We start from the raw sequence: 19,736 nt of genomic DNA on the forward strand, positions 1-19,736 counted from the left end.
CTATGATACCCAGAAAGGAGTAAGCATGACGGTGGGAATGAAAACTGTTGCAAACTTCTAAGAGGAGGATTTGACATCTATCAAAATTTTAAATGTTTGTAAACTTTGGGGCGCCTGAGTGGCTCAGCTGGTTAAGTGTCTGCCTTTGGCTCAGGTCATGATCCCAGGGTCCTGGGATCAAGTCCTGCCATCAGGCTCCCTGCGGAGAAGCTTGCTTCTCCCTCTGCCTCTGCCTTTCTCTCTCTGTCTCTCATGAATAAATAAAATCTTAAAAAAAAAAAAAGTTCATAAACTTTGACCCAGAGATTTCACCATTACTAGGATTATACCTCACTGCTACATGTGCAGAGGTCTACCAACAAATCTGTATATTCATGGCAATGTTGCTTATACTGCAAAACACTAGCCCCAACCAAAGTGATCCACATCAGAAGGTGGCTCAAAGGGTACTTCCACACAGGACAGATAGAAGAGTGTGTGCTGACACCTGCACAACTGTTTTGGGGAAGGAATCACAGAAACTCTTAACCACATGTATCTCTGAGGAGAGAAATGAGGCAATGCTGTATCAGAAAAGAAAGTGACTAGGGGCGCCTGGGTGGCATGGTCGGTTGAGCATCTGACTCTTGGTTTTGGCTCAGAGACTGAGCTCAGGGTTGTGAGATGGAGCCCCTCATCAGGCTCCACATGCAGTGAGGAGTCTGCTTGATACTCTCTCTCCCTCTCTCGGCCCCACCAACAACCCTTCACATGCATGAGTGTTCTCTAAAATAAATAAATCTTTAAAAAAAAAAAAGAAAAGGTGACTATTCAGTCCTCTTACACATTTCTTTCTATTAATACTTAAATTTTTTAAAAATTTGCATGTATGATATCTTTTCTTTAATCAACAGATTTTAGGAGCCCCTAGTTGGCTCAGTTGGTAAAACATGCGATACTTGATCTCGGGGTTGTGAGTTCAAGCCCTACGTTGGGAATAGAGGTATCTAAAATTGTTTTTTTAATTAAAAAAATAGGGGCGCCTGGGTGGCTCAGTCAGTTAAGCATCTGACTTCGGGTGAGGTCATGATTTTAGGGTCCTGGAATCAAGCCCCAAGTCAGGGTCCCCGCTCAGTGGGGAGTATGTTGTCCCTCTCCCCTTGCCTCTGCCCCTCCCTTGCTTGTGCTCTCTGTATCTCTCTCTCAAATAGGTAAACAAAATCTTTAAAAAAAAAAATAGATCTTACTTGGAGAGTTTATTTGGACCAATTTTGTTTTCTACTTTAGCATTTTTAGGTATTTTCTTTAAGGGTTGGATGGTTAGCAAAACAGAGGTCCCCAAGTGGGGCACCTGAAAAGAACAAATCAGTCCTCCCCCCTTTAATTTTTCCCATATCTAAGTATGATTAAATTCTCATCATTCTCCAACCTTTACAAAAAGAGCTAACAAGCTTGGTTCATCCTATACTCCAGCACCTCCAAAATCTCGTACTCTGAAGGTTCTTAATGTCCTTGTGATTTCTGCCAACTCATGCTATCTGCCCTCTCCAAGAAAGGAAATAAGTTTTTCATCTTTCCCCATTTTTCTCCCACAGTCAGGTAAACTAGAAACAGAAAGGCAGTCTCCCCTTTTTCCCAGTGGATGTGCATGCTGCTCACTGCTGACTGGAGGGGACTAGCCCAAGTGCCACCGACTGGAGGGCTAACACAACTTGTCACTGATCAGGAAACCCACCCTAATCCAAGGCTCTCTGTGAGGCAAATCGGCAATCTATTATTTAAACTGGGTTGAACTGGTTTCCTAAACTTGCAGCAAAAAAAAAAAAAAAAAAAGGAAAAAAAAAACCCACAAAACCTTGCAACCTAAAACAATCATTTACGATAATAAAAACACAACATTCCAAATGGACACCATCATATTTTCATCCAACAAATACTGAGTGCTAATGTGTGCCCAACCTTGTAGTAGGCACAAGGACACATCAGTGACCAAACTAAAGTCCCTGTTTTCATGTAGCTTACACTGTAGTAAAAGCAACAGATTAAACTTATAAATTAAAAAGATGGGTGATGCAATGTTATAGACAGCATCACATCTTTATAGTGGCGTTATTACCCTCATAACATAAAACAGTATTCATTCACACCAAACCCTGAATAATTATACTAAAAGTGTCCTATCATCATCATAACGTGAATTCTCAATCTGTATTTCATGTGAAAAAGAAAATGTCTGGGTATAGGCCAAAAAATCATTAGCAGTATTGGGAGCAAGCAAGTCACAATACAATACAATAAAATCCGCTGAAATGCTATCATATAACTTCGCTGGTACTTGATCAGTTGGTGGTTGTGTAAAAATGTGGAGGAACAGAAAGGAGTTTCCTGAACTTTTGTGGTGATTTTTTATACTCTTTTATGATTCTTGATATCAATTTGTCTCTATTTGCTGTCATTCATAATAGCTAAAATGTCAGACCACTGTTGACACTGATAAGAACAGTTACTCAAAGATCTTTTAAGAACTTGAGTCCAACAACTTTACATACCTGTAAAATTAATAACATTACCACCCATGAAGAGTGAAAAAGAGAGTTCAAGCTAAAACCTTAAGGACCTAGAGATTTCCTTTTATCAACAAATTGTATGGGTCAATATCTGAGTTGCCAGATACTGTACCTATATTCCCTTTGGTACTTACCTGCTGGGAGGCTGAGTTTTACTTTTCAGGTACCTGGGGCTCAAGGTATGTCAACATGAGGAAACAGAACAGCTTGGGACTCAATACCAGGCCATTTTGAGAAAAAAATTCAAAAACAAAAAAATACATGGAGGTTAAAGAACATCCTACTAGGGGCGCCTGGGTGGCACAGCGGTTAAGCGTCTGCCTTCGGCTCAGGGTGTGATCCCCGCGTTATGGGATCGAGTCCCACATCAGGCTCCTCCGCTATGAGCCTGCTTCTTCCTCTCCCACTCCCCCTGCTTGTGTTCCCTCTCTCGCTGGCTGTCTCTGTCTCTGTCAAATAAATAAATGAAATCTTTAAAAAAAAAAAAATCCTACTAAAGAATGAATGGGTCAAACAGAAATTAAAGATGAATTAAAAAATATATCAAAGCAAACGATAATAAAAACACAACAGTCCAAAACCTCTGGGACGCAGCCAAGGCGATCTTAAGAGGAAAGGATATGGCAATACAGGCCTTCTTCAAAAAGCAAGAAAAGTTTTTTTTGTTGTTGTTTTGTTTTTTTAAAGATTTTATTTATTTCACAGAGAGAGACACAGCAAGAGAGGGAACACAAGCAGGGGGATCAGCAAAGGGAGAGGGAGAAGCAGGCTTCCCGCCAAGCAGGGAGCCCAACGTGGGGCTCAATCCCAGGACCCCGGGATCATGACCCAAGCCGAATGCAGATGCTTAACGACTCAGCCACCCAGGCACCCCGGAAGAAAAGTTTCAAATACACAACCTACTAAAGGAGCTGGATAAATAACAGCAAATAAAGCCTAAATCCGGCAGGAGAAGAGAAATAATAAAGATGAGAGCAGAAATCGATACAGAAATCAAAAAAGAAAAAAAAAACGGAACAGAACAATGAAACTAGGAGCTGGTTCTTTGAAAGAATTAATAAGATTGATAAACCCCTAGCCAGACAGATGAACATAGGATAAGGGAAGGTAAAAGAAAAGAAAAACAGAGAGGGAGCCAAAGCATAAGAGACATGGAACTCTAGGAAACAAACTGAGGGTTGCTGGAGGGGAGGTGGGTGGGAGGATGGGGTAACTTGATGAGGGGAGCACTGGCTGTTATATGCAACTGATGAATCACTAAATTCTACCCCTGAAACTAATAATACGCTATATGCTAACTGAATTTAATTTAAATTTAAAAAGTTAAATTAAAAAAAAAAAAGCTTCTATACTCAAGGGGACATCATCATCTTTGATGTGCCTATATAAAACTATTAGAGATAGAGAAAATTAGATCATTACAAGGTTGAAAGAAATTTAAACTGGAATTAGCAACAGAAAATCATGTGTTTTTTGGGGTTTTTGCTTTTAAGTAGATTCCCGGCCCAGTATCTCGGAGCACAACACAGGGGTGAACTCATGACCCTGAGATGGAGACCTGAGCTGAGATCAAGAGTCAGACGCTTAACCGACTAATCCATGCAGGCACCTGGAAACTCATGACTTCTTGAAAAGGGGTAATTCTTCTGTGGACTCAAGTAGCTTCTTATCTGGTATCATTCTATCTGTAGTCATTGTGTGGAACAATCTCACATGCACCCCTGTGTCCAGATTTTTATCTCTGATACTGGTCTTCTCTAAAAGGAGCCAATGCTCCTTGAAAATGAGCTGGTTACAATTTAGGACAGGAAACCACATGTGCCTACTATCAAAAAGCAAAGATGCTTACAGGAACGCCTTTAGAAAAGATAAAGAAGCCAGCCAGCTGAAGGAAGGGCATCTGAAAATGGCCAAACTGAAAACAATAATTATATTTCATTAGAACAACCAAGAATGAAAGCCATCCCAAGTATAAAATGATGAGTAAAACCAAATACACTATGGAATGCGTTAAGAGAAAATACACAATTTCCAATGGGAGTTCGGATTTCACACAACTGGAGGTGGAGGTAGGGGGGTTTCAAAAATTGTTGAAATACTTTGATTTGTATACCTTCGCCTCACTAGATAATTCAAATGGTTATTATGGTAATAGTAAGAGATATTTGTTGTGTTTAGTAAGATGCTACAATTTCTTTTATAACAAAAAGTCTGGACTTCTGAGTTAAGGACTCAAGTGTACAAAACTTATGAAGTAAAGAAGACTAGAGGAATAGGCTTTGAACCAGCCTAAAACTTAGGCGGCTGGGGAGAAGGATGTTCAGGAAACGAACCTTGGATTCACACCCTCAGGAATACACTGAGTTTGGTTACTTGCACTTGTTGGGCAGGCACTTACAAGTCACCCTCCAGAAAAGTCAAAAGAAACCAAAAAAAGATTAAAGCCCCATGATAATAAAAGCCTCCTGAAGCCCCTTGTGAGATCTTCACTCTAACTGGGCCATAGCATCCACCACAGCACTTCTTTTTGGGGGACTGAGGCCAGGGCATTTTGCCATCTAGCAGAAACTGCAAGGTGGGCACTCATCTGAATGCAGGAAAACAAGTTCTCTTCTTTTTTTTTTTTTTTTTTTAAGATTTTATTTATTTATTTATTTGACAGAGGGAGAGAGAGAGACAGCCAGCGAGAAAGGGAACACAAGCAGGGGGAGTGGGAGAGGGAGAAGCAGGCTTCCAGCAGACGAGCCTGCCGCAGGGCTCGATCCCAGAACGCCGGGATCACGCCCTGAGCCGAAGGCAGACGCTTAACGACTGAGCCACCCAGGCGCCCCAAACAAGTTCTTTATCTCCACTGAAGAGACGTGTGTTCTTTGTGCCTACTAGCCTCTTCCGTCAGGCATCACTCTGGTATCATGACCACCACACGAAGCATACTGCCTCATCAGCCTTAGTCTCAGCCTCCAAAGCAAGAGAACCCTTGCCTCTGGCTCCCAACCCATAAGCAACATGTAACACAATACAGACCCCCCACATTGGGCCCTATAAATAATACACCAAGGGCAACAAGTCCTAAATAAGCAGCTGCCATCAACTGCTCCTTAAATGACCCACCTCACCAAGCTGGACTGCAGATACATCTTTCTATTTAGAGTCTGTACCCTCCCAGGCTCTTGAATCCTAACCACAAAACAAAAGAGGAAGGGACATTATCTGTATCACTCAGCCTACTTGCCCTCTGCCTTACAGAGCACTCACATGCCACTGCCTAAAAGTGGCACCCTGCTCATCAGCCTAGCCCAATTCCTGATCCCTGATCCTGCTAGCCTGTCCTGCCTTGAGATTACCTGGAAACAGTGCTCAGAAGGGAAAAACAAAAAAAAGCAGACTTTAAACATCCTTCTTTTCATTTTTCCCTCTGTGTTCAACAGAAATATTACATAAATATGTAAAATCCATATTTCTTGTCACTAAACACTGGAATTCACAGGAGAGTTATTTCTAAGAGAGAAGACACAACAGTAATATTAAAATGAGGATCCAAGACAAAAGATATACTGATAATGTCCAGATCACCCGTGCTGGTGACTGCTTCGCTTTTTTCAACATTACTGATGGGTTATAAGGAGCACGAACAACTAACTCTGCTCCCTCTTGAAATGCAACTAAAATGAGTTAAGAGGAAAACAAGGCATAATCCACAAAGACAAAGACACCAACAGCAGAGACAAAAGCAGATGACCCGTGTTCAAATCCTGCTTCACATAAATAAACAGGCAAGAGGGGCATGGGTTGGGAAATAAATAAGTAAGTAAATAACCCTGGTCAAGTTACATAACTTTTCCAAGCCTTAGTTTCTTGATCTAGACAATGAGAATACCAACACCTACCTGATAGATATTTGCAAAACTGGGTGAAATAACATGTGTTTGGCATAGTGCCTGACATTTACTAAAACTCAAGAAATGGGACCTGCTCACACAGCAATTACTACCAGTATTACTTCGTCACTAGCCACCTGACTAAAATTTGCCCAAAACATTCCAGAAGACAGAAGCACATTAGGCAGCTACTCAAATGGCTTAGGATATCTAACAAATTAAGATGCCCTTGAAGGTCAAATCTGAACACATATACACTAGAAGTAAAAGCAAACAATAAACAAAAAATCTCCCAGAATACATAACCAAATCCATCTCTTAAGGAACAGGAATATTTCTTTGCCTTACCTTGCTGAATTCCACATCACTTCATAACTTATTTCAACATTTCACTATTTATATCCTGGAGCAAGATCTATTGCATAAACTAAAACTCATCACATAAAAATCCTGCTGTCCATCTCTAGACAATAAAACACCAGCAAACTAGTTGCAAAATACGCACATTATTCACATGCCAGTAAACCTATAGGAAGTTTTTAAATATAAATCATATTCAACAATTCAAATTAGTTTAATGTGAGCTGAAATCATTTTAAAAACATTGAATCCAGGGGTGCCTGGGTGGCTCAGTCGGTTAAGCGTCCAACTCTTGGTTTCAACTCAAGTCCTGATCTCAGGGTCATGAGACTGAACCCCATGTGGGGCTCTGCACTCACAAGGAATCTGCTTTAGATTCTTTCTCCCTTCCCCTCTGGCCCTCCCCCGCTTCATGCGTGCCCGCACTCTCTAAAAAAAATAAATAAAGTATTTAAAAACAAAACATAACACTGAATCCAAAAGAGATCAATTTAACAGGTGGATAGAATATTGCCTTTGGAATCTGGCAGTTCTGAGCTCTACCTTTTACTAATTGATTTGACTTTGAGCACAATACCAAACCTCCCAAGTTTCATTTTTCTTACCTATATAACAAGACATTGCTAGTTATCTTGTGGGGTTGGTGTGAAAATTAACTGAGATAATATGCCCAAAGAACCCTGTGGGAGGCACTCCAAAAGAGAGAACAGCTGTAATTACGATTTTTTCTAAGAACTGCAATTCAGGGCTGTCTACAACTGACTCACTCACAATACCCTTGTTTCTCTAGCTAGCTCTCTCTGTACTTTAAGTGTAAAAGTTACTACCTTATCAAAGGGGGGAAAACTTCTTCAAAAATAATGTAAGAGCACCTTGCTGGCTTCGTGAGTAGAGCTTGCCACTCTTGATTGTGAGTTTATGTCCCACACTGGGTGTAGAGATTACTTAATAATAAAGTCTTTAGGGGTGCCTGGATGGCTTAGTCAGTTAAGTGACCGACTCTTGGTTTCGGCTCAGGTCATGATCTCATGGGGTGTGAGACTGAGCCCTGCATTAGGCTCTGCGTGCTTAGCGCAAAGTGGGCTTGAAGAATAAATAAATCTTTAAATAAAATCTAAAAAAAAAAAAAGAATGATACTGTAAAGGACTGTAAAGGCAACAAGAATTCCCAAGCATCTCTAAATACAGGGGACAAGAACTGGGTGACCCGTCATCATTTAGAAGTCAGTTCATATGTAGCACTGGCCACTGCCAGGTTAGCAACTAGTTCTCAATAACAAGCCTAATACAAGCACTCATCAAAGGGCAGACACACTGGACAGGCAAGAAAGTTCAACTTTCTGTCCCCATGATCAAATTCAGAAGCAAACATGCAACCAAGAAAACATGACTAGCCCACTTTTTGTAATATGTTTAATAGTTTTTACTCTCTGCAGCTTTTCATAGTTACAGACACTAATAAGTTTTAATTTCTTTAGACGTCTAGTAAGAAAGAAAAAAGGCAGAGCTAAGGAGAAAGAAATGAAATTATTAATGTAGGGTGGCAAGCTGGGAAGCACAGCTAAGTTTCTAGAGGGAATCAGAAAAATCCTCTATCTTCCAGAGGAATGACTATCAAACCAAGAGTGCTATCTGGTTATTCTACAGAATGATGTACATATTTCATAAATTGAGTCCTTGAGATTATTAGGAATTTTACCTACAGAATGTGCCAATGCAATTAAAAACATGCCAGTGAAGAATCTCTGTCAGGTTCTGAGTTTTTTTCTGCAGCCTCCTTTAGGAAGCATTTATTGAACACTATGTTGTCTGCAAGGCCCATCCTGCAACATTTTGGACTCCTGCCCTCAGTGATCAGTATGCTGGGGAGGGGCAGAGGAAGCCAAGTACAGAAATCGCTAACAGGAAAAGTAAACTCCAGGCATTCTCTTCCCATGTATAGGTTGGCCCATAAGAGAGCCCGGCTGCACAATCACATATATTTTGGTCATTTGTTGGACAAATAATGACAGCCATAAGTAAACAGGCAGCTGACAGTCCCCGCTCGGCCCTAATTCCCCTAATCCCCCTTGTGACTTCAGGCAACTCACTTTCTGCACTGGCAATGGTTTCCTCAAAGACCACGAGACCCAGGAACTTTCCTCCCTTTCGAAATAAACGCTCCTGCCTCGGGCAGTGGCTCCGCCCTGTCCTAGTCAGAAGAGGAACTCAAAACAAAAACAAAAAACCCCTTAGGTTCCAGGAGACAATAGCGTTGGGAATTAACCACGTTCCTCTAAATTTCTTGACAGCACACACTTGACGTCACACCTCATTCCCTCCATCCACCCTGAAAAACAGGAACTTACTATTCCTTCATTTTTATGAAACCTCTTCTATGTAAATTACTCTACATTTGAGATAAAAACAAAAAACTCTACGCCGACAAAAAATAAAAACCCTGGGCTCCGGGGTTCCCGATGCGGCTGAGTGAAAGGCTGAAACGTGAAAAAGATAATGAATGTACAACCAAAAGTCCTAAGACTAGCCACTGCAAAGCCAGGGTAAGTGAAACGAAGCGAGGGCCAGTCGCACCCGCGAGTCCACAGCTTCAACGCCGCTCGGAATTCCTAAGGGGAGTGCGATCTCGGTGCCGGCAAGGGCAGAGACCAGGCACTGGGAGACCCGTGCCGACGGTAAGGTGGCGGGCCGGCGGGGAGCACCTGCGGGAACGGGGGCAGCAGCAGAAGAACTGGGGGGGGGGGCTGGGGGGCTCTAGGGGAGGTTCTGGATGGGCGGGCACCAGAGAGGGGAGAAGGGGTGTGGGCCGGAGATCGCCTTAGAGGGGCGCAGAGAGGGTGGCGCTAGAGGAGGCTCCACAGGGGCCTGGGAGGGAAGGGACGCTGACCCGCAGGAGGGTCCTGTCGGAGGAGTGCAGGGCTGGGAGGCTCTGGAGGGGCCAGTACCAGGGAGGGGAGGCGGCGCGGGCAGAGGACAGTCCTCCCAGAGTGACTTGGGGCTGGGCCGCTCCAATCTGGCCGAAGCCGGGAGGGTCCGCTCTGAGTGGCGCGGGTGGGAGGCTCTAGGGAAGGCTGTGGAGGGGCCGACACCGGGGAAGAGAAGAAGGTGGCCCGGGGAGGGGGGTGGCGAGTGGACGGCGTTGGAGATGGCTGGAATCTACGCCGGGGAGGGGCGGGCCGCGGGCTGGAAGCGGGGGGAGGGGGGTCCTCTTGGAGGGGTGCGGGGCTGGGCGGCTGTACGGGAAGTTCTGCAGGGACCTACACCCGGAAAGGGGAGGGCGCACGGAGCGGGGAGACTCGAGCCGAGGCTCTCCAAGGACCGACGCCGGAGAGGGGCGGGACGCGGGTCGAGAGGGGATCTTCTCGGAGGGGTGCGGGGCTGGGCGGCTCTAGGAGAGGCTCCAGAGGAACCAACTCTGGGGGCTGGGGAGCAGAAGGGGGCCTGGGGCAGCGCGGACGGAACGGACACATTTACCTACAAACTCTCGGGCCGCCGCCGCGGAGCACCGAAGCCGGGCGCGGGAGCCCAAGGACGCAGCTGGGGTTCCTCGACTCCGACTGCCTCACGTTTACGTCCGGGCCGCTGTCCAACGCCACACCGCCCCGACGCGCATGCGCCCGGCCGCGCGGGGCATGCTTGGAATAGTCGCGGGAGCCATCGCGGAACCTGGGTAGTCGCAGGAGGAAGAGGAGGGTCTTGAGGCGTCCTCAACTCTGCTTACGTGGAGGTTTAATTTTCAACTGAAAAGGAATTGTTTGCATCTTGGTCTTCGTCCAAATGCCATCCTCCAATAAAAGGAGCCAGGGCTCTTTAGAAAAATGAATGGGTCTAGAGCTGTGGCAGGGAAAGTACAACCTCAGTCTGGAGCCTGGTGTAGCGCCAGAAGAAAGGAATGCTCAAAAAGTAAAATCATGGAGGCATGTCAAAGGACAAAGGAATCAACCTGAAAGAGCTCCCCATGGCCAAATCTGGAACAATTTGAGTACCAAAATAAATTATGTAGTATTAGATTATAATTTAGAGTATAAAACTAATAGAGTCCATTCTTTTGTAAGTAAATGGTTAATTAATAGGGAGAAGAGAGAAGTCTTTTTTATAGAGGCATTCTAATAAATCATACCCAATCCAGAGTAGGTATTAATCTCCACCCACACACCCCGAATTTGCATAATTACTTCCTCCCAAAGAGTGTGAGAAGGGGGGAAAATAACTTTACAGTGGAGAAATCTGACAAACACTACTCAACTATGTCATCAAGGTTGGTATCAGCCATGGTAAGCCATGTTGATAATATTTACCCTTGACATGATGTAATGAAAAGGTCACTTTTCCTGTGGTCTTCCTTCCAAAAAATTTATAGTCCCAATCTAACCATGAGAAAAACATCAGACAAATCCTAACTGATGGATATTCCGAAAACTACTGCACCAGAACTCCTCAAAACTGTAAAGGTCATGAAAAACAAGGGAAGACTGAGAAACTGTCAGATGCAATGGGGGATCCAGGGTGAAATCCTGGAACAGAAAAAAAGGATGTTAGCGAAAAAATTGGTAAATTCCAAATCAACTCTTGATTTTAATTAATAATAATTGCTTGTGATTTTTAGTTTTGATAATCGCACCATGATTATGTAAGACATAAACATTACAGGAAACTGAGTGAAGAGTATACTAACTTTTCTGCAAATTTAAAATTATTCCAGGGGCACCTGAGTGGCTCAGTCAGTTAAGAATCTGCCTTCCACTCAGGTCCTGATCCCAGGGTCCTGGGTGGAGCTCTGCATTGCAGGGAGCCTGCTTATCCCTCTCCTACTCCCCTTGTTTGTGCTCTCCCTCTCAAATAAATAAATAAATCTTAAAAAAATAAAATTATTCCAAAATAAAAAATTTGTTTAAAAAAAAAGACAATGGAGGAGAAAAGGGAAATGTTAGTAATCTTTACTGCTAAACTTTTAAGATGCTCTTAAGCCCCTGTGGAGCCTCTGGGCTCAGGGTAGGGACCCTTCTTGGGAAGTGGCCTGAGGGAGCCTCCCACAACCCTACTCCTGAAGGGTGAATTTTGTAAACATTTACTGAGCTGTACGCTTAAGATTTGTTTTCTTTTCTGTGATAAATAGTGAACATTTAATTGAGTAAATTTAAAGATCAAATTGATTTTATTCAATGATTCCATGAATTGGGCAGCATCACATCTAGCAAATAGAAAGGAGCTCCAATGAGCTGTAGGAAAGGAAAGGTTTTTAAAGGTGGAAAGAGGATAGGAAAAGAAAGTTATTAGCAAAGAATGCATTGTTTCAGGAAAGTTTGCCTTCCTAAAGAGATCAAAAGGGGTCTGTCAAGAGGATTATCTCATTTTGCTTACCAGGCAATTCCCTGTTGTCTGGCTAAAGGTTATTCCTGGGAGGTTGAAACTACAATTAGATTAGGTATTAAATCTTTTTTTGGTAGTGTGGAATTTTGCACAAATGACTCCATTTTGGGACCACTTTCTCATTTTTAACATTTGCATGTGAACTTTCACTCTCTTTCTCTCTCTCTTTCTCTACACACACATACAAACACACATTTAAATACAACAACAACAACAACAACTTTGGGAAGGCCTGTAGTTAATGGTCTTCAAAACTCCAAACCGTGATGGCAAGAGCTCCTGTCTTAACCCAGCTCCTCTCTGAAAAGAAATTCAGGGTGGGAAATATTGTGATGCCTTCCAATCTAATCTTTTGCAAAATTGCATGACTTAGTCAATTGAGAGTTCAGAGATTGGAGTCGTCTAGAATTCTTCCTTGTCCCAGTATCCAAGGATGAGCTTGAGCAAATTGCCTGACATCATTGAAGTTCCTGACCCTCTCTTAGTAAAGCAATAAGACTAGCCCTATCTTCTGTGTTAGTTTTAGGTATCTTTCAAGGCTTGGATTTGGAGTGTTCAAAAATACACAAACATTGCCTTCAAGTGATGGGTCTATGGATGACTTATTCCTTCTTCATACTTCTGTATTTTCCAAATTTTCTTCAATTAATCACTTAACACTTAATTAGATAGATAGATAGATAGATTTTTTTTTTTAAAGTAGGCTCCACGCCCAGCATGGAGCCCAACACAGGGCTTAAACTCACAACCCTGAGATCAAGACCTAAGCTGAAATAAGAGTTGGCCGCTTAACCAATTGAGCCACCCAGGTGCCCCAGAAAAGAGTAATATTTGAATCCAGTTTGGTTTATGTAGATGTTCCAGGAGCTGAAGCAGGAAATATCTTCTAGTAAGTTTTCTGGTTTAGTAAAATTGGCTTGCTTTTCTTTCTTTCTTTCTTTCTTTCTTCCTTCCTTTCTTTCTTTCTTTCTTTCTTTCTTTCTTTCTTTCTTTCTTTCTTTCTTTCAATTCTCCAATCTCTTTAACACGAATTCAGGTCAAAATAGTTCTCTTAGGCTATTAATACACAATTTTACCATAGGTAGAAAAGCTCATAAGCACTCACCAGCACCATACCTTGTGCATAGTTACAAACACAATTCAATAAATATGAATTGAAAAATCATAGTGTACCAGTCACTGGTGATATGACAAACAGCAATGTTCAGATCCTAATCATCCTGGACTCCTGGGATTTCATAAATGGAGGTAAATGAAAGTCTTCTCTGGAGTGTTCTGACATGCTCGCAAATCACCTAAGTCATTTTGACCCCAGCACACCCAACTTTCTGCCACCGGACCCAGTGATGCATTTGGATTGGAGGATGGTTGCAGGGCACTCTCACAAGGAGCAGTGCCCAGTAAAATGGGCTTTCTGTCCAAGTTTGCTGACAAGAAAAATATAGGAGGAAGAAGGCCAACTGTGGGTAAGAACACCTAATGTCCAGCCGCACATCTGCCAATACTGAGTATGTGGCCTGTGACCGAGAATTGAAATGGGGTTTCAAGGAGATACACTGGGACTCTGCATTCATCAGTCCCCTGGCTCCATGGCACTATAGAATTTGTGGTCCTCAGCTCAATCAAACCAAATTATGTGCTGATTAGCCCCGCTCCCTTTTTTGCCCTAATTACTAGTACTGAAATTGAAAGAAAGTGTAAGTTTTTTTTGTTGTTAAAAAAGAAAATCTAAATAAGACATAGGGTCCCTGGCTGGCTCAGCCAGTAGAGCATGTGACTTGTGCTCTCGTGGTTATGAGTTCAAGCCCCATGCTGGGTGTAGAGATTACTAAAATAAATAAAAAGGGGCGCCTGGGTGGCTCAGTCCCTTAAGCTTCTGCCTTCAGCTCAGGTTGTGATCCCAAGGTCAGGGGGGAGTCCGCTTCTCCCTCTCACACTGCCCCTCCCCCCTGCTCATGCTCTCACTCTCTCAAAGAAATACATAAATCTTTTAAAAATCGTTTAAAATAAATAAATAAACTTTATAAAAATTAATAGGACATGAAATAATATGTCATGCCCTTCCATGCCGCACCCCACATCATTTAGAATGAGAATCCTAGTGAGAAACAGACTTGGCTCTTCGGTCAAGGCAAAGCCGAGCCTAGTCCAGGACTAGGAAGCTCTTCCACTCTGCTCACTGCACCTTTGCTGTTCTTAGAAGGAAATTCTGAAACTTTCTTTATTGGGTAGGAAATAATGAGTTTTTGCAAGTTTAAATTTGATTTTATTTTGCCCTCAACATCTGCTGAAAAGTGTTATCTTTCTTCAGATAGTTGAGCCCATTTCTTTTGAGGAGAGCGGTTGTGTTTTTGCCCACTATAAACATGAAACTGTCCATGCACACAAGAATGGGGAAGAGAGATGGGGCACAGCTGTGGCACGGGCAGCCTGCTGTCACTGTCCCTGTTTACAGGCCTATTTCTCACCACCCTTCCCCCTCCTGACCTCACACCTGCTCTGACTCTTTAAACCATCCACATGAAAGTGAGTCCCTCTCCTCCCCCAAGCCTCTACTACTGCTTCAGCCAGCTGTGTTGCTTATTATTTTTAAACACCTAGTATCTATTTCATAGAACTCTAAGGAGAGAATAGAAGACCAAAGTGTGCCAAACCCAATTGCTTTCTATCATGCTCAACTGTCTCTAAATGTCTGGTTAACTGATCATACCCTTCACTTATTTTCCAGGACTATTCAGGACTCATTCTTTTAAAAATACTTTTGTTTTTGCGGGATGCCTGAGTGGCTCAGTCGGTTGAGCATCTGACTCTTGATCTCAGCTCAGGTCTTGATCTTGGGGTCTTGAGTTAGAGCCCCACATTGGGCTCTATGCTGGGCATGGAGCCTACTTAATAATAATAATAATAATAATAATAATAATAATAATAAATAAAAATACTTTTTCTTTTGCCTAAATAGGGTTTGGAAGGGAAGGGAAGTAGATTCCTATGTTCAATCCTATGTGCTGAACCAAAACCAAACCAAAAATTGTGTACTCTTAAAAACTTTGCCTCCAGCTAGATAGTGAACAGAAAACAGTGCTATTTTCCTATTAACCCCTCAATTTTTATGTAGAAGGAGTTCAAATAGATTGGCAAGAAAAACAGTCAGACTCCAGTACAAAAACAGGCAAAAAAATGTATGAGTAAATCATTCACATAAGAGAAAAAGCAAATGCAACGAACATTTTTTTTCTTTTTTTTTTTATAGAGAGAGAGAAAATGAGAACGCAGTGGGGAGGGAGTGGTAGGCAAAGCAGGCTGCATGTCCATCCAGGGGCAGAACCTGACACAGATGCAGACACAGAGCTCGATCTCTTGACCCTGAGATCATGACCTGAGCAGAAATCAAGAGTTAGATGTAAACTACTGAGCCCCCCAGGCGCCCCGCAACAAACATTTTTAAATGAATCTTGCCTGTAATCTAATAAATGCAAATTAAAACAAATGAAATAGATTTTTAGTGATCAAATTTTAAAAGATTTTTAATGAAATGCTCAATATAAGGAGTTGATGAGACAGTCAGTGGTACAGTGTTTGTGCAACGGTAGATTGGTGTAACCCTTCTGGAGTGAAATGTGATACTATAAAGAAGTTCAAGTTCATACTCTTTATTTTTTTTAAAAGATTTTATTTATTTATTCAACAGAGATAGAGACAGCCAGCGAGAGAGGGAACACAAGCAGGGGGAGTGGGAGAGGAAGAAGCAGGCTCATAGCGGAGGAGCCTGATGTGGGGCTCGATCCCATGACGCCGGGATCACACCCTGAGCCGAAGGCAGATGCTTAACCGCTGTGCCACCCAGGCGCCCCTCTCTATCATATTCTTAAGCCTATAAAATTAGCAAACAATAAATCAAGCCCTGATTAGTATTACTGGACAAGTTGCATGGTGTAGATAATCTGACCATGGTTGATTTCAGGTTACAACGTGACCTCACGGAGGAGAGGCGGGAAAGGAAGCCCCGTAGCCTAGTGTTACAGAATATTTCCACCAGGCAGTTCCAACAGCAGCAAAGAGCCTCAGGGCACAGGCAACAACAAAACACAAAAATTAGGAAAGGATAAGTTTTTGAATCTTTTTTGTTTTTAATATCAAATGTCTACAACTGTTAATAATGTCCGTCTTGCCAAATGTCTTGCCAAATTCCTGAAAATGTATCCTTAGGCTTTCAGGAGCCAGTACAGGTCATTGTAAGCAGACCCCAGGCACCCTACCAAGTTTGTTCAGCTATTCTCCTGATGATATTTGTGTGTACTTTTTTCAATTTTTAGCTATTATGAATAAAACTGTTATAAACATTTTTGTAAAATTCCTTTGCCTGGATGTATGTTTTCAACTCTCTTTGGCAGATACCTACAATTTATTAGGTGATAGGACATGCGTGTGTTTAGTTTTTTAAGAAACAACCAGATCTTTTTCCAAAATGATTATATCATTTTACAGTCCAGGAAGTATATTAGATTTTTATTTATTTATAATTTAATTTTAGCCTATGTGATACATTCATATATTTCAAAAGAAAAACAAACCTTGAAAATTATTCTGCTCACCCCTGTCCCCCATTTGCTCAGGGCCCACTCTGTCCCTGGCCTAAAGGTAATCACAACTGCTAGTTTCTCGGATTTTAGAAATTAATTCTGTATTTGTTTTTTTTTTAAAGATTTTATTTACTTATTTTTAGAGAGAGAGAGAGCACAAGTGGCAGAGGCAGAGAGAGTCTCAAGCAGACTCCATGCTTGGAGCCTGATGGGGGGCTTGATCCCAGGACCCTGAGATCATGACCTGAACCAAAACCAAGAGCCAGACACTTAACCAACTGTGCCACCCAGGCGCCCCAGAAGTTATTTCTGTATTTGTACACAAGTAAATACTAATATGTATTTTCATCTCCCCTTTTTACACAATGTTCTTTAACCCAGTTGTATTAGTTGACTAGGGCTGCCATAACAAATACCTCAGACAAAACAGCTTAGACAACAACAATTTATGTTCTCCCAGTTCTGGAGGCTAGACGTCCAAGATCATGGTGCCAGCAGGGTTAGATTCTCCGGATGTCTTTCTCTGTGGCTTGTAGATGATCACCTTCTCACTGTGTCCTCACACGGCTGTCCAGTCATCTGTGTTGTCTGTGTCCTAATCTCCTCTTCTTATAAAGACATCAATCAGATTGGATTAGGGCCTATCCCACTGACCTTATTTTAACCTAAGTATTTCTTTAAAGGCCCTATCTGCAAATACAGATTCTGAAGTACTGGGGGTTAGGGCTTCCACATATGAGTTAAAAGTGGGAGAACACAATTCAGCCTATAAGAACAGTTCTATCCTTTGCTTTGTTCATTTGACAGTCTACCCTAATGATATTCCCATTTCAACATATAGAAAGGTTGCTTATTTGTTTCTTGAGTTAGAGGGTAATTTATTGTATGGAGACCAGTCAGTAAATCAGTCCCCTATTGATGGACACTAGGGTTGTTTCCAATATTTTGCTACTCACAACAATGCTGCAATGAATAAGCTTGCACCTATTTCATTTTATACCCCAGAGAGCATCTCTATAGACAAATTCCCAGGAGTGGAATTGTTGGGTCAAATGTTTCGTGTATACTTCTCACAATACATCACCAAACAGTCCTTTCTCCAGTCCAGCAGTGTGCCTGCTTCCCCACAGCCACATCAATATAGTGTACCATCAATTTTTTTGGATATGTGCCAATCAAATAGGGGGAAATGCTATATCAAAGGTTTTAACTTGCATTTTTCTCTTAATGAGTAAGATTGAATTTTTTTATAGGATTAAGAGCTATTTACTTTCTTTTCTGTGAACTTTCATCATTGTTTTTTACTGGCTTGTAGGACTTCTTACTAACTTTTGAAATTCCTTTATGCTAGGGAGATTATCCCTTTGTCTATCACATGTGTTGGAACTATTTATTCCTTGTTAATCATCTGTCTTTTGACTATGTTCATGGTGCTTTTTGCCAAACCAATATTTTTCATAGTCATGGCTTCTGGATTTTGAGCAGGAGTTAGAAAGGCCTTCTTTAGGGCACCTGGGTGCTCAGTCGGTTAAGTGTCTGCTTTCCCCTCAGGTCATGATCCTGGCGTCCTGGAATCGAGTCCAGCATCGGGCTCCCCGTTTCTTCCTCTCCCTCTGCCCCTCCCCCCTGCTTGTGCTCCTTTGCTCTTGCTCTCTCTCAAATAAATAAATCTTAAAAAAAAAAAGGCCTTCTTTACTCCGAGATTAAAAAGGATTTTCCCCATGTTTTCTTCTTGTCCTTTTATGATTCCACTGTTACACATTTGTACCTTTTTTGATTTGGATTTCACTCCGGTATGGTGTAAGGTATGGACCCAATTTTATGTTTTTTCAGGTGGCTATATTTTCGTCCCAATAGCTTTATTGAATGATCCATCTTTATCCTTGGTGATTTCCAAAATCATTGGGGTGTATTTCTGGGTTTTCTGTTATATATCATTGGTCTGTCTATTCATGCATCAATGACACACTGCTTTATTTACTGAGACTTTATTATTATTTTTTAAAGATTCTATTTATTTATTTGAGAGAGGAAGAGAATATGAGCAGGGCAGATGGAGAGCAAGAGGAAGAAGCCAACTCCTCGCTGAATGGGGAGCTGGTCATGGGGCTTGATCCCAGGACCGTGGGATCACAACCTGAGCTGAAGGCAGACCCTTTACCCACTTAGCCACCCAGGTGTTCCTTATTGAGGCTTTTTTTTTTTTTTTTTTAAGATTTTATTTATTTGAGAGAGAGAGCAAGAGCAGGGGTTGAGGGCTAGAGGGAGAGGGAGAAGCAGACTCCCCACTGAGTGAGGAGGATTCAGGGGTCTATCCCAGAACCCTGGGATCAGGACCTGAGCTGAAGGCAGATGCTTAACCAACTGAGCCATCCAGGTGCCTCGTTAAGGCTTTTAAATATGTTTTCTTATCTAGTAACCAGCCACCACCCTATTACTCTTTATTTTCAAAGTTTTCCTGGAAGATTATTTCTTTTGATTCTTTTTGATTTTTTCCCATATGTAAATTAGAATCACTTCCTCTAGTTAAAAGTAATTATTGGTGTTTCATAGGAATTGTATTTAAATTTATAAATTAATTTAGGGAGCATTGACATCTTTTTGATGTTAAATGTACTCATCCAAGGATATGATGTTTTTCTCCATGTGTTTAAGTGTTCTTTTGTGCCATTCAGGAATTATTTAAAGTTTTATTCACATAGATCTTGTGCAATTCTTATATAAGTTTATTGCTGGCATTATATCATTATATTTATATATTCCTTGTATAATATTGATATTTTGTATAATTTAATTGTATTGTAATTTAATTTAACTGGTTAACTAGACGCATGATAGCTATATATATATTTTTCATTTTGATTATTGCTTGTCACTGAATTCTCTTATTGTTTGTGTAGTTTTTCAGGTGATCCGACCTGTTTTTGACCTGATGCGTATGTTGGAAATAAAATTCTGTTGTGTGAAGATACTGAAATTTTGGGTTTGTTGTACTGGAGCAT

The 19,736-nt window shown here is 41.8% G+C and overlaps 1 protein-coding gene across 3 annotated transcripts in view; it reads right to left on the reverse strand.

Moving 5' to 3' along the window:
• Positions 1-10,404, reverse strand: part of PLEKHB2 (pleckstrin homology domain containing B2) — a 61,000-nt gene extending 50,596 nt beyond the window's left edge. The window contains exon 1 of one of the 3 annotated variants that reach the window (XM_008692091.2): positions 10,259-10,404. The gene's annotated coding sequence lies outside the window, so the exon portion shown is untranslated. The remainder of the gene's footprint in view (positions 1-10,258) is intronic. The other 2 variants (XM_040620992.1, XM_008692090.2) reach the window with 2 other exon arrangements.
• Between the last annotated feature and the right edge of the window lie 9,332 nt (positions 10,405-19,736).

This window comes from Ursus maritimus, unplaced genomic scaffold (genome assembly GCF_017311325.1).
Source record: "Ursus maritimus isolate PB19 unplaced genomic scaffold, ASM1731132v1 scaffold_10, whole genome shotgun sequence".
Classification (NCBI taxonomy): Eukaryota; Metazoa; Chordata; class Mammalia; order Carnivora; family Ursidae; genus Ursus; species Ursus maritimus.